This window comes from Bos grunniens, chromosome 14 (genome assembly GCF_055505025.1).
Source record: "Bos grunniens cultivar Pamir isolate PY7600 chromosome 14, Bosgru_T2T1.0, whole genome shotgun sequence".
In the NCBI taxonomy this organism is placed as follows: domain Eukaryota; kingdom Metazoa; phylum Chordata; class Mammalia; order Artiodactyla; family Bovidae; genus Bos; species Bos grunniens.
Window position 1 is genome coordinate 65,613,754 of NC_141178.1, and position 15,341 is coordinate 65,629,094.

General features: G+C 45.3%; 1 protein-coding gene across 10 annotated transcripts in view; it reads left to right on the forward strand.

Annotated features, from left to right (window-relative positions):
- Positions 1 to 14,297, forward strand: part of ZHX2 (zinc fingers and homeoboxes 2) — a 181,433-nt gene extending 167,136 nt beyond the window's left edge. For 9 of the 10 annotated variants that reach the window (XM_086337036.1, XM_086337044.1, XM_086337034.1 and 6 more), the window contains one exon: positions 13,045 to 14,297. The gene's annotated coding sequence lies outside the window, so the exon portion shown is untranslated. Of the gene's footprint in view, positions 1 to 1,316; positions 10,905 to 13,044 lie in introns of those variants that run through there. The other variant, XM_086337043.1, reaches the window with a different exon arrangement.
- Positions 14,298 to 15,341: the final 1,044 nt, after the last annotated feature.

Sequence of the window (15,341 nt, forward strand, 5' to 3'; positions counted from 1 at the left end):
ATGGGATTCTCCAGGCAAGAATACTGGAGTGGGTTACCATTTGCTTCTCCAGGGGATTTTCCCGACCCAGGGATCGAACCCACGTCTCCGTATCCCCTGCATTGGCAGCTTCTTTACCACTAGCGCCACCTGGGAAGCCCAAGTGTCACTCAGCTGTGTCCGACTCTTGGCAACCCCACGGGCTGTAGCCCGCCAGGTTCCTCTATCCATGGAATTCTCCAGGCATGAATACTGGAGTGGGTAGCCATTCTCTTCTCCAAGGATCTTCCCAACCCAGGGATCAAACCCTGGTCTCCCGCATTGCGGGCAGATTCTTTATTGTCTGAGCCACCAGGGAAGGCCATTTTACAGGAGGCCAAGCTAAGGCTCAGAAATGCTCGCCCTGGTTTCCTCAGCTAGTGACTGGTGGAGCCTGGAGACCCCCTGCTCACACGTCAGTGCACCACCTCGCCAAAGTGCACAACCGTCACCGCCCGGGCTAGACCAACAGGTGTGGTCATGTCTTCATTCTATACGGAACTGAACACTAGTACACAACTATTCACTCACTACTTTGCTGCCTCCTGATTTCTGCCAATTTCCATCTCCTGAGAATTAGGGATGGCTTTGGGGAAGAGGTAAATTCTGTGAAAATGTCAGAAAAAAAATTATTTTCCATAGTTCAACTTGCTTAAAATATTCAAGGCTGCCAAGTCTTGGAGCCTAGCTACAATTTAGGATCCAGGATATGTATGCCCCCATAATCTGTTCAGATTAGCCATCTAAATACAGATGTGTGAACGGATGGATGGAGAAGTGAAAATTTGTAATTAACTATTTCCCTGTCTCTCCTCTACCAGATCCTTGAAGACAGGCACCATTCCCAATTAATCCCTAAATCCCCCCCAGTGCCTGATTCAGAACAGATGCTCTACAGTGGTTTATTGAACCAACCTGAGAATTACTACAGAGAGTTGGCCTCCAGTTATCAGGATCTGGTATTTCAGTCCTCTGCTTCTCCTCATTCTTTTTCCCATCACTCACTAGTCCCATCAGATGACAGCCGTCAGGGGAGAGGAACTGGGGACAGTTTGCTTTCCGTGTGTGAGCAGCTTGAGGGAAAGGTCTGTTGGAGAATCAGTCACTAGCTATTTACTGGGTGATGCTTTTCATGGACTGTACATTAGCCTCACTGCCCTGGTACCTCATGGAGAGTTAACTGCTATCACTTCCTTTTATCTAATTCCAGAGCTTCTCACACTAGGAATTTCCCCTGCACTTTAGGCAGCTTGTAGCAACTTAAGAACATAATGAAATCAAAGCCCCTCATTTTTCAGAGGAAGGATGCTGGCCCCAAGAAGGAGAAATAACTAGCCCAGAGACGTTCACAGTAAGTGCCTTGGCTCATTCATCCACCAGTGTTTGTGGAAAGCCTGCAGTGCCAGGCTCCAGAAGGCTGTGGCACTCAGCGTGTCCCTGCCCTCACAGAGCCCATGTGCTGTGTGCTACGTCATTTCAGTCGTGTCCAACTCTTTGCAACCCTATGGACTGTAGCCTGCCAGGCTCCTCTGTCCATGGCATTCTCCAGGCAAGAATACTGAAATGGGTTCCATGCCCTCTTCCAGAGAATCTTCCTGACCCAGGGATCGAACCCACATCTCTTACATCTTCTGCATTAGCAGGCAGATTCTTTACCACTAGTGAGTGCCACCTGGGAAGCCCCAAAGCCCATAGTCTTTGACCAAATAATCTTCCATCAAACAAAAAGGAAACGCTGCCAGGTGACAAGATTTTTTGAAGGAAAGGTGCATGGAACTGTGAGACTATAGAGCAATTAGACCTGATTTAAGGGATTAGGCAAGGTTTCTCTGAACAAGAAGTGGATGAATTGAAATCCAAAAGGTTAAGTAGGAGTTGGCTGGGCAAAGAGGAGAAGCTGTCCAAGCAGAAGAGACAACAGACTCAAAGACAACATACTCCCTGAAACAGGAGGGAACTTGGTGCGTCAGGGAACCTGAAAGGTGGCTACTGTGGCTATGACTTGCCTGAGTTCACACTTCGAAGAAGCGCAGGAGTAAAAAAACGGAATGCTAGGTGGGGTCACATATCATCAAATTATCCCTTGAAACTCCTCTCACTCACCAATAAAGACTATATGTGATTCTGTGTGTATGACCCAGTAGACAAAGTTTGAGACCCTCTGTAATACTTAAGGAAGGAGCGAAAGGAAAGTCATCAGGCTTTCCTGGTGGCTCAGTGGTAAAGAATCCACCTGCCAATGCAGGGGAGACAGGTTCAATCCCTGGTCTGGAAAGATCCCACATGCTGCAGAGCAAGTAAGCACCATGCACCAAAACTATTGAGCCTGTACTCTAAAGCCCAAGAGCCGCAACTACTGAAGCCGGCGGCCCTAAAGCCCATGCTTTGCAGCAAGAGAAGCCCACGTGCAGCAATGAAGACCCAGTGCAACCATAAATAAATAAATAAATCTCTTTTTAAAAAAAGAAAAAAAAAAAAAGGAAAGTCATCTTGCAGATGTCTAGATGTTGTTGAGAACTTTCTTCCCTGGTTGTAAATGGAAGATGGGTGGTAGAAAATTCTAGAACACCCACATGCCCATACATTTGATTCCTTTTTATGATTAAAGTCTCTACAGCCTTAATACTCACTGTATTAGTCAACTAGGGCTGCCAAAACAGCAGAGCATTGACTGAGCATCTTAAAGTACAGAAATCTATTTTCTCACAGTTTTGGAGGCTAAAAGTTCAAGATCAAGGTGCCAGCAAGGTTCGTTCCTGACATGACCACTCTCCTTGGCTTGCAGACGGCCACCTTCTTCGTCCTCACGTGCCTTTCCTTTGTGCATCTACCCTCTTGCTGCCTCTTCCTCTCTTATAAGGATACTCATCCTGTTGGATTGGAGCTCCACCCTTATGACGTCCTTTAACCTTCATTACCTGCCAACATAGGAGACGTAAGAGACAGGGGTTCAATCCCTGGGAAGATCCCCTGGAGGAGGAAATGGCAACCCACTCCAGTATTCTTGCCAGAAGAATCCCATGGACAGAGGAGCCTGGCAGGCCATAGTTCAGAGGGTCACAAAGAGTTGGACACAACTGAAGTGACTTAGCACAGCATGTACACACCTCCTTAAAGGCCCTGAATCTCCAGATACAGTCACCCTGGGGATTAGAGTTCAGCATAGAACTTGGGGTAGGACACAGTTCAGTCCACAGCACTTACCAGTAGACTTGTCTGTTGTTATCAGGACCAAGTGAGATAATATAAGTGAAAGCCCCAGTATAGGGGCGTGGCCTTGGCATCAGCATCTGCTCAATGAACACAACTCAGATTGCACAGTCTTCTGCATGTGGAGAACTTGGCCGTCTTGTGTTTCCAAATTGACTGTTTCAGTTGGGGTCCCACTAGTACAAGCCCATGCTTTGGGGTGTTCATGGCACCTGCATCTCAAGGTGGGGATAGGGGGCAGAGGCAACAAGGGGTGACATTTGCTGAGCACTTACTATGCCAGGCACTGCTCAAGCACTTTATGTGTGTTAACTCAACAGCTCTCCATAGACATTATTTTCATTGTCTGATGAGAATGAGTCACAGAAAAGTAACTGGCTCAAGGTCACTGAGCTAGAAAACAGTAGAGCTGGAATTCAAACCCACACTTGTAACTGTGTCGAGAGTCTGCCTGCTGAGTTTAAAACAGGATTCCAAGGAATTTCCCTGGTGGTCCAGTGTTAAGATTTCACTGTCCAATGCTGGCGACTCAGGCTCAATCCCTGATCAGGGAACTAAGATCCCACCTGGTGCAGGGCAGCTAAGCTCACATGCCACAATGAGAGGAGCCCCCTTGAGCTTCAACAAAAAGACCCAGTGCACCCACACACAAAAATAATGCATAAATAAAATATAATTCCATTTGCTCAGATTCTTTGAGTTCTACAAGATAATATCCACTGATGGAAAAGGAGCAGGAAGACCCAGTGGACCCTGATTCCTTCTGCCTTTGAACATCTCCAAAAGCAGGGAGCTCTACCTGGTGTACAAGTCTGTGTAACAGGAGGTCCCCAAACCGCTTCAGAGAAAGAGCCTTAGCCAGACGTCCAGAGTTGACCAAGGCCGAATGTGGGGTCAGTTTGGGATAGTGCAAAATTTCCTGCATCCACTGGGAAATGACTTATTCTTTTTCTTTGTCATCCATCCCCCCTCCCAGTAAAAGAAAGTTGGACTCAGAAATGTTATTGAGCTAACAAATCACAGCCACACTGCTTGTGTTTCTGTCTCAGGGACTGCAGCGTTCTCTCTCAAGTCCACGGGGCCCAGGGGACATCCCTACAGGGAAAATTAAGGAGAAATAGAAACAGAAAGCTGGCGCATGGGAAAAGAATTCTAATTGTTTCATGCTTCCCAAAAGGCAGAGTAATAAGGAAACAGATTTTGCTAAAGAATTAGATAGTGCTTTTTAACATTCCAAGGTGTCCCCAAGATATAAAGGGACAGCTGTGGGAGGCAGTGGGTCCCCCCATCCTGGGCAGTGTTCAGGGAGAAGTGCGACATCCACTCAGTGGAAATGTTTGAAGAGTGGCCACAAGGGGCCCAGTGACCTTGCAGTTTCCCCCACAGCTGCGATCTGATGCCCTGGGACTAAGTGACTCATCAGACCATTGGTTCTCTGCACGGGTGAGTGTCCCTGACCAAGTGATAAGATTCCAGGTAGTAGCCCAGGGACTTAGCAAGAGGCCACATAAGTAAAGATCACTGTTGTTGTTCAGTCACTAAGTGGTGTCCAACTCTTTGCAGCCCCATGGACTGCAGCACACCAGGCTTCCCTGTCCTCCCAGAGTTTGTTCAAACTCACGTCCATTAAGTTGGTGATACCATCCGACCATCTCATCCTCTGCCGCCCCCTTCTCCTCGTGCCCACTCTTTAAAAAATCAACAATAAATGAAATGTGAACTTTGTCACCAATCTTGTCTAAGCAGCCACCTCTAACAGTACCGCGCTCTCTTCCTGTGTTTCCTTCATTAACGAACATTTGAGTATCCTCCGTGAGCCAGATGCAGTGGTGGGAGAGATGGGGGTGGGGCAGGGGCTAGCAGTGAACACTGTGGACATACAACTCATCAGGCAATTTGAAGACATCGTGATGACAGCTGCACTGGGCAAGCCCCAGCAAGGGAACATTTAACAAGGCGAACTGAGCGTGTCTGGGAGCAGGGCCTTCTGGGGAAGCGGCCTGCCGCGGGAACAGTGGCACTGCTCAAGGGACAAGGCCACAGGGCTGGGCTGTGTGCCCTCTGTGTCCAGTATCTTCCCAGCCTTACTCGAGAGTGCTGCCAGCTCCCACAGCCCAGCTCCTGCCCACCATGACACACCCTGGGAGAGGTCAAACAAGAACTGAAGCCCAGCGGTTCCAAGAGCCAGGCCCAGAGCCACCCACAGACATCTGGGAACATTGCAAAAACCAAAAAAACAGTGACGTTGTCTCCCCTTCTCCGGGTCACCCTTTGGCCTTGCAATCTGGTTTTTGTGGCTTTTTTAATGGTCTTGTTCAGCATTTATTTTTCTTTATTAATACATAGTTGGAGGATTATACACGTTCATACCCATAAGATAGGGAAAAACACATTGTCATAAAAGAAATGAAATATGATTCAAAGAAATAGAACATCCCATGCTCTTGGATTGGAAGAATATTGTTAAAATGACCACACTACTCAAAGCAATCTACATATTTAATGTGATCCCTGTCAAAATACTCATGACATTTTTCACAGAACTAGAACAAATAATCCTAAAAGTTATACAGAACCACAAATGACTCAGAATGGCCAAAGCAACCCTCAGTTCAGTTCAGTCGCTCAGTCATATCCGACTCTTTGTAACCCCATGGACTGCAGAATGCAAGGCTTCCCTGTCCATCACCAACTCCCAGAGCCTGCTCAAACTCATGTCCATCAAATCAGTGATGCCATCCAACCATCTCATCTGTCATCCCCTTCTCCTCCTGCCTTCAGTCTTGTCCAGCATCAGTGTCTTTTCCAATGAGTCAGTTCTTTGCATCAGGTGGCCAAAGTATTGGAGTTTCAACTTCAGCATCAGTTCAGTTCAGTTCAGTCGCTCAGTTGTGTCTGACTCTTGGTGACCCCATGAATCGCAGCACGCCAGGCCTCCTTGTCCATCACCAACTCCCGGAGTTCACTCAGACTCACATCCATCCAGTCAGTGATGCCATCCTGCCATCTCATCCTCTGTCGTCCCCTTCTCCTCCTGCCCCCAATCCCTCCCAGCATCAGAGTCTTTTCCAATGAGTCAACTTTTCGCATGAGGTGGCCAAAGTACTGGAGTTTCAGCTTTAGCATCATTACTTCCAAAGAAATCCCAGGGCTGATCTCCTTCAGAGTGGACTGGTTGGATCTCCTTACAGTCCAAGGGACTCTCAAGAGTCTTCTCCAACACCACAGTTCAAAAGCATCAATTCTTCAGTGCTCAGCCTTCTTCACAGTCCAACTCTCACACCCATACATGACCACAGGAAAAACCATAGCCTTGACTAGACGGACCTTTGTTGGCAAAGTAAGGTCTCTGCTTTTGAATATGCTATCTAGGTTGGTCATAACTTTCCTTCCAAGGAGTAAGCATCTTTTAATTTCATGGCTGCAGTCACCATCTGTAGTGATTTTGGAGCCCCAAAAAATAAAGTCTGACACTGTTTCCACTGTTTCCCCATCTATTTGCCATGAAGTGATGGGACCGGATGCCATGATCCTCATTTTCTGAATATTGAGCTTTAAGCCAACTTTTTCACTCTCCTCTTTCACTTTCATCAAGAGGCTTTTTAGTTCCTCTTCACTTTCTGCCATAAGGGTGGTGTCATCTGCATACCTGAGGTTATTGATATTTCTCCCAGCAATCTTGATTCCAGCTTGTGCTTCTTCCAGCCCAGCATTTCTCATAATGTACTCTGCATATAAGTTAAATAAGCAGGGTGACAATATACAGCCTTGATGTACTCCTTGTCCTATTTGGAACCAGTCTGTTGTTCCATGTCCAGTTCTAACTGTTTCTTCCTGACCTGCATACAGATTTCTCAAGAGGCAGGTCAGGTGGTCTGGTATTCCCATCTCTTGAAGAATTTTCCACAGTTGATTGTGATCCACACAGTCAAAGGCTTTGGCATAGTCAATAAAGCAGAAAGAGATGTTTTTCTGGAACTCTCTTGCTTTTTCCATGATCCAGCGGATGTTGGCAATTTGATCTCTGGTTCCTCTGCCTTTTCTAAAACCAGCTTGAACATCAGGGAGTTCACGGTTCCCGTATTGCTAAAGCCTGGCTTGGAGAATTTTGAGCATTACTTTACTAGCGTGTGAGATGAGTGCAATTGTTCGGTAGTTTAAGCATTCATAGGGGGACAAAAAAAAACAAAGCTGAAGGCATAACCCTCCCAGACTTCAGACTATACTATTGATACAAAGCTAAATAATCAGAACAGCATGGTATTGACACAGAAACAGACACACAGATCAATGGCACAGAATAGCCCAGAGATAAACTCACATACCTATACTCAATTCATCTTTGACAAAGGAGGCAAAACTAGGCAATGGAGAAAAGACAGTTTGTTCGGCAAGTAGTATTGCAAAAGCTGGACAACTGCATGTAAATCAGTGAAGTTAGAACACACTCTCATACCAAACACAAAAATATACTCAAATGGTTTAGAAATCTAAATGTAAGATATGACACTATAAAACTCATAAAAGGGAGTATGGGCAAAATATTCTCAGACATAAATCGTAGCAATATTTTCTTAGTTTTCCAAGGCAAAAGACATAAAAGCAAAAATAAATAAATGGAACCTAATCAAACCTAAAAGCTCTTGCACAGCAATGGAGACTATCAACAAAACAAAAAGGGAACCCCCTGAATGAGAAAAAATATTTTGCTGATTGTGCAATCAACAAGGGGTTAATATCCAAAATATACAAGCAGCTCATACAACTCAATATCAAGAAAACAACCCCATTGAAAAATGGGCAGAAGATCTAAATAGACATTCCTCTAAAAAAGTCATAGAAATGGCCAACAGGCACATGGAAAGATGCTCAATATGCCAATTATATTAGAGAAATGCAAATCAAAACCACAATGAGGTAACATACCTGTCAGAATGGCTATCATGAAGAAGTCTACAAATAATAAATACTAGAGAGGATGTGGAGAAAAGACAACCCTCCAACACTGTTGGAGCACAGGAATGTAAATTGGTATGTAAATACGATGGAAAACAATTAAGATATTCCTTAAAAATCTAAAAATAGAACTACCATATGATCCAGCAGTCCTGCTCTGGAAAAGATGAAAACGCTAAAAGATACATGCACCCCTGACATTCGCAGAAGCACTGTTTGCAGTAGCTGAGACATGTACACAACCCACGTGCCCAGCGACAGACAGCTGGCTTAAGAAAATGTGGCGTGTATATGTGTGTATATAACTCAGCCATAAAACAGAATGAAATATTGCCATTTGCAACAACAGATATGAACCTAAAGATTATTAGTAAAGTCAGAGAAAGATAAATATTACATGATATCACTTATATGTTAAATCTAAAAAATAACACAAATTAATCTATATAAAAAACAGATCACAGACACAGAAAATAAGCTCATAATTACCAAAGGGAAAAGAAGGGGGATGGATAAATTAGGAGTATGGTATTAACAGATACACATTGCTATATATAAAATAGATAAGTGAAGATATACTGTATAGCACAGGAAGCTCTAATCCATATCTTATAATAATCTATAATGGAAAATAATCTGAAAAATAGTATATATATATATATATAGGATCACTTTGCTGTATACCTGAAACTAACAGAATACTGTAAATTTACTTCCATTCTTTTTAAAAAATGCCAGATGGAGAACCACGTTAATATTGAGGTTTATCTAAAAGGCAAATTTTTACCAACATGACACTGTAAAGCAATTTTCCTCCAATTAAAAAATAAAAAAACAAAAGGCAACTTTCTACCAGTCACTTAGAGACAGGGTTCAGTTTTCTGTAGGAGAGACAAGATGTGTATAGCCTCACACACACAGGTGAGTTCACGTACCCCTAAGGCCATAGTTCTGCACCTGGCTTTCCTCAAGGGAAAATGAAGCAGGACAATATTTCTGGAGCCCCTGTATGTTTTGCACACCTCATCTTCAACCCTCCCAGCAGCTGCTTGGTTGTGGATTGTGGAAATGAGGCTCTGGGAGGCTAAGTAGCTGATCTCAGCACACAGCTCGGAAATGGCTGGCCCTGGACCCGGTTTTCTCTGACTCCACGGTTCTTTCCACTCTGCTCCACCGTGGGCACCCGCAGTCCTGTGCGGAGCTGGCGTTCCTCAGCCTGGTGGGGAATACAAACAATCACTCTTTTCCCACCTTGGGCCTTGTTTCCTGGAGTCTTTATTTATTTGTTTATTCTTATCTTGACTGTGCTTGGGTCTTCCTTGTGGCATGTGGGCTTAGTTGCCTCACCAGGGATCGAACATGAGTCTCCTGCATCAGAAAGCAGAGTCTTAACCACTGGACCACCAGGGAGGTCCCTCCTGGAGTCTTGAGAGCTGTTCAGATGGACATTCAGCCAGAAGCAGCCTCCTTTCCAAAGGCGATAAAAGACCCCGTTTGCTGAGGGAAAGCTGTTGTTTGCGGAGCACAGCAAGGAGCTGACTGTGGCCCACATACCCGTCCTGGGTGTGTGTCTGCATGGTAACAGCAACAAGGCATGTGGTCCTCTCTGGGTGCCCAGGGCCGCCCAGCCCCCATCTTTTTTTTTTTAATTGAAGGATAATCGCTTTACAGAGTTTTGTTGTTTGCTGCCAAACATCAGCATGAGTCAGCCACAGGTATACATATCAGCCCGTGTCTTTGAAGCAGACCTGCACTTTCCTGTCACCTTGTGGCTCCGTGCAGGCAGCATCTGTGCACAAGGCAAGGAGACCAGACCCAGCTCAGGTGTTGGGAGAGGCAGTTAAAGTTGGATTAGCCCCAGGGGAATCCAGCCTCCACCACTTACCACTTGCCTGATGTCATTTGCTCACTAAACCCCATCTCTTCACCGCAGAGCAGGCCTACCTCTGAGGTTACCAGGTTACCATAAGGAGTAAATGAAATGACCCCTGTTGGCACTTAGTATCAGGCCTGGCTCATAATAAGCATGAGATACATTTAAGCTACTCTCACTGTTGTCGCAACCATGATTGTTATTACTTTTGACTCTGCTGCTGAGCAGTTATGTGACCTGGGGAAATCACGTTTCCTCCCCAGGCTTCCTTTTTTTTCCCTTGTGAAAGAAGTAATGTTGGCAGCATCACCTGCCAACATCATAAGGATCCCTGTGGCTTTTACAATTTTATGCCTTTTCCTGGATCCCTTTTGGGTGGTAACAGATCCCAAGGACACCCCTGGAATCTGATTTCATTCACAGACAGTTTCTTTTACAAGTTTTTTTTTTTAATTGAAGGATAATTGCTTTACAATATTGCATTGGTTTCTGCCATACATCAACATGAACCAGTCATAGGTATACATATGTCCCCTCCCTCCCGAACCTCCTTCCCACCTCCCCCCACTTCAGGCTATTACAGAGCCCTGGTTTGAGTTCCTTGAGTCATACAACAAATTCCCATTGGCTATCAATTTTATATGTGGGTAGTATACCGGCTCCTTCCTCCCCTCTGCCTTCCCGTGTTACAAGTTGATTTCTTAACTGCAGTATTCAGCCTTACTATCAGGAGTACTGATGAAATGTGGGTACCTTTGACATCCAGACGTTGGGAATGACACAGTATAGTTGATCTGCTGATGCCTTTGGCTGAGAAGTCTGGTCTTCTTGCTCTTGGTCCCCTGCACACACACACACACACACACACACACACACAAAGGCTTCTCAGGGCCTTCTCAACCAAAGAAATGACCACGCAATAACAAGCTGTGACACGGCCTTACCAGGGACGAGGCAACGAAAAAGCCAGTGGCTTCAGGAATCTGCAGACCTGATCCCCTTCCAGCCTTTCATGGAATACTGACTGCACACTTCACAGCCCCCAGCCCACCCTTGGATTCCCTGGCTCCCCGGAGCCCACAGTGGAGATGGAGTTCTGTCTTGGTTTGCCAAGGCTGCCATCCAGTACCACAGACTGGGTGGCTTAAACAATAGGAATTGATTCTCCCACAGTCTGCAGACTAGAAGGCTGGTGTTGGCAGAGTTGCCTCCTTCTAAGGGCTGTGAGGGAGCGTGTGTTCCTTGCCTCTCTCCTAGCTTCTGGCGGGTTGCTGGCAGTCCTTGGTATTCCTTGGCTTCTAGATATATCACCCCAGTTTCTGCCTTCATCTTTCCGTGATGTTCTCCTTGTGTGTCTCTTTATGCGCAAAATTCCCCTTTTTATTAGGACAGCAATCCTGTGGGATTAGGCCCCTCCCTGTAGACCTCATTTTAATGGTTATCACCTCCATAAAGGAATCTCCATATAGTTACATTCTTTTTATATGTATATATTTGTTTCTTTATTTGGCTGCATCAGATCTGCACAACTACATCAATTGTGGTGTGCGGGCTCCAGTGTGTGCAGGTTCAGTACTTCCGGCACATGGGCTTAGTTGCCCCACAGCTAAGGGGCAATTGTGGAATCTTAGTTCCCTGATCAGGGATCGAACCCTCATCTCCTGCATTGGAAAGTGGATTCTTAACCACTGGACCACCAGGGAAGTCCCCAAATAGGGTTACATTTTGAGGTATTAAGGGTTAGAAAGTCAACATATCTTTAGGGGTAAAGAAGAGACAGTTCTACCCATAAGAAGGTCCTTGGACTATTTTCATTACTTCAAAGTCTGTAAGAATTAAACACTTCTCCATGCTGACTCTTAATAAACACTATTAAGAGAACAGGCTCTGGAAATTGCCTGAGCTGGAATTTGGGTTCTTCCACTTTCTAGCTGGGTGATCTTAGGCAAGTTTTTCAGCTTCTCTGTGCTCAGTTTCCTTACCTGTAAAATGGGAATAGTAATTATATCTACACCTCTTAGGGTTGATAGAAACATTAAAAAAATACATTTTTTTCTCTTTTTATTTTTTAACTGGAGTACAATTGCTTTACTGTACAATTAAGTGAATCAGCTTTGTACAATAGAAACTAACACAGCATTGTAAAGCAATATTCCAATTTAAAAAATTATAAAATTTTAAACATAAAAATAAAGAGATAAAAAGACACTTTAAATTTCTCATCTTATGTATTACCATTATATATACTATCATATTTGGAAAGGGCTTCATCTAACAAATACAACACAAGGATATATAATACACATGCCAGACACTATTTTAAGTGCTGTTTTATATATCAGCTTCTCATCACAACTACTTTACCAGGTGGATGCTATTACCATCCCTGTTTTACAGGAGCAAAACTAAGCCCTAGAGAGACTGTGACATGTGTATGGCCCCGTGGCAAGTATATAGAGAAGTGTTAGTCACTCAGTCGTGTCCAACTCTTTGTGACCCCATGGACTAGGGCCCTCTGGCTGGGCTCCTCTGTCCTTGGAATTCTCCAGGCAAGAATACTGGCATGGGTTGTCATTTCCTTCTCCATACAGAAAAGTCAGGACCAAAATCCAGACTTGTCTGATTCTGGTGTCTTTGAGGAACCATGGTGACTGGCTGCCTATCCAGGAACAAGAAAAGGGTCTTGTCATGATGAAATGAATCACCTCCTTCACTTGCCCAGAGAGTCATCCTGTTTTCAAAGGCCTTATTCTGAAAGCGCTTAACATAATGTCAGACCATGCTCAGGACACACACTCATTTCTTTAAAACAGGCCCCACATGTGAAGGGCATCTGTCGTCCTCTGACCCCAAGATGACTTGGGAAGTGTCTCCCCACGACAGCCAGGAAGAGGCCACCTCCCCACCTCACCCTGATGCCTTGCATGCAGGGAATGATGGTCATCTCCCTGACATCTTGCCTCTCTGGTCTTGTGTCGTCCTTCTAGGGAAGTCCATCAGAACTGCCGTGCTGATGCAGGGAATAATCTGTCTTCAAAGAAAGAAGAGAACTTCTCTCCCCGGCTGAGGGCCGCCCTGGCCTGAGACTCCAAGTGGAACGACTTCGCTGCGTGTGCCTGCCGCTGCCTCTGCGCACACGCACCTCCCCGAGGCCCGGTGGGAACTGCTCCTAGTGCCAAAGTCCTACTACTGCGTTTTCCACGGGTCCCTGTAAATAGCTGGCTCCTGCGCCCAGGCCCCCACCTCTTGCTATACTGGAACCAATTTGTACAACATGGGAATTTTGTTACCTTTTTAACCGAGGGCAACTTCCTTTTCCAGCTCTACCATTGTAAGGTCTTTTTTCCAGGAGGGAGGGCTGATCACATGTGCTTTTCTTTTTTTTTCCTTTTTTATTTTTATTAATTTGGGGGAGGGGGGGTGTTAGCATTAGTGCCATTATATCTACTGGATTTTAGGTAGGGCGAGTTCGTTTTTAAAGATAGTTTGCAATTTGCGAGATTTCTTCCGGGGAAAAGGGCTGGGATTCAGGCCTCTGTCTGAGCTTGGAGAGGGGTTTACACATGACAGATCTTCCAAATCAAATCCATTTCTATAGTTCTTCCCCAGCTGCCTTTGGGGGTCCCTGTTTAGCCAGGCACAAGGCTTTCTGAACTGCCCCAGGCCAGTCTGGTTTTTTCTGATGGCCTGGCCTCTGAGGTCAGACCTGGGGCCAGGAGAGCTGGGTGGCAGGTGGCTACCCTCTGAGCCCCTTTTTAGAAACCAGCAGAAAGGGCTCACAAGTGCATTAGCATTATCATTAATTTTGTGAAAGTAAAACAAAAAGAGATTGTGCTATCTAGATGGTACAAAGATGAACAGCTTTGGTTTTCATTTCTGTTCCTAACTGCCTTTTCTCAGTGTGGTATTGGACAAGATTTCAGCTTGAAGCTTCACCACGAATTGATTTTTTGTTTGTTTTGTTTGTGTGTTTGTTTTGGGCCAATTTTAGATTCATGAGTGCACTTTTTTTTTCCTCAGTTAGTCCTAACTTCTAAAGAAGAAAAACCAAGAGACACATCCGGTGTAAATGTTGCAATATAAATTGTGTTTGCAGTCCCTTCCCCCCATCCCACTGCCCCCTATTTGAGTACACTGCACAAATAAAATGTTAGGGAGTTTAAAAAAAAACAATTTTTCTAACTTGTTGCTCATTTGTTGTAACTCAATAAAGCAAAGACTAAACATTTTTATAACCTTTTCCTCTGTTCCTGGTTCTTCATTGCTGTCTGGCTCCCAGGGCACAGCACAAGGGTTCCAGCTCACCCACCCCACCCCCGATTCAAATCCATTATGGCCACATTCCTCATCTTTCGTCCTGCCTCAAGTGAGGTCATCGCAGGGTTTTCGGCGCAGAGGGGACTATAAAAACCAGGGGTCAGTGTCAATGTGGGAATCGTCATCGCATCTCTGTGACACAGAGAAGTGATAGGCCTACACTTCTCCCGGGTTTTCATAAATAGATTCACAAAACACTGCAGAGGGGACTTTCCTGGTGGTCCAATGGCTGAGACTCTGTGCTCCCAATGCAAGGGACCCGGGTTTGATCCCTGGTCAGGGAACTAGATCCCACACGCCACAACGAAGATCCAGGGCAGACAAATAAACATTTTGTTCAAAATTAAATTAAAAATTTAAAAATGCTGCAGAGCACGGGTGTGGGAATGAGGCCTGTAGGCCACTGCTGCCTCTTGGGTGACCTCAGGTAAGTCACTTCCCTCCTGGGCTGCTGGGGACCAAGATAACTGCTGTTTCTCTCAGAAGGTCAACTTTTGTGTCTCTGCCCAGGTTAGGTTTAAGTTGCCCCTCACTGTTCAAGGTGACCCTCATGTAGGCCACTGCCTTTCAAGCTCAAACAGGCTGCAGAATCACCTGGAAGTCTGGTTAGAGTTTCTGATTGAGTAGGTCTGGGTGGACCAGAGAACACCCATTGCTCCTGGGTGAGGCTGATGCTGCCAGCTCTTGGGCCTCATGTTAGGAATATGTGGTCTGGATCAGCGTTCCCTAACCTTTTTGGCGCCAGGGACTAGCTTCCTGGAAGACAATTTTTCCACAGACTGGGGGCTGGGGGAGGGGTGGTTTTGAGATGATTCAAGTGCATTACATTTATTATGCACTTTATTTCTATTATTATTACATCGGCTCCACCTCAAATCATCAGGCATTAGATCCTGGAGGCTGGGGACCCTAGATGTTTCATCTTCACAGGGACTTAAAGACTTTGAGCCAGTTTATCTACCCCTCC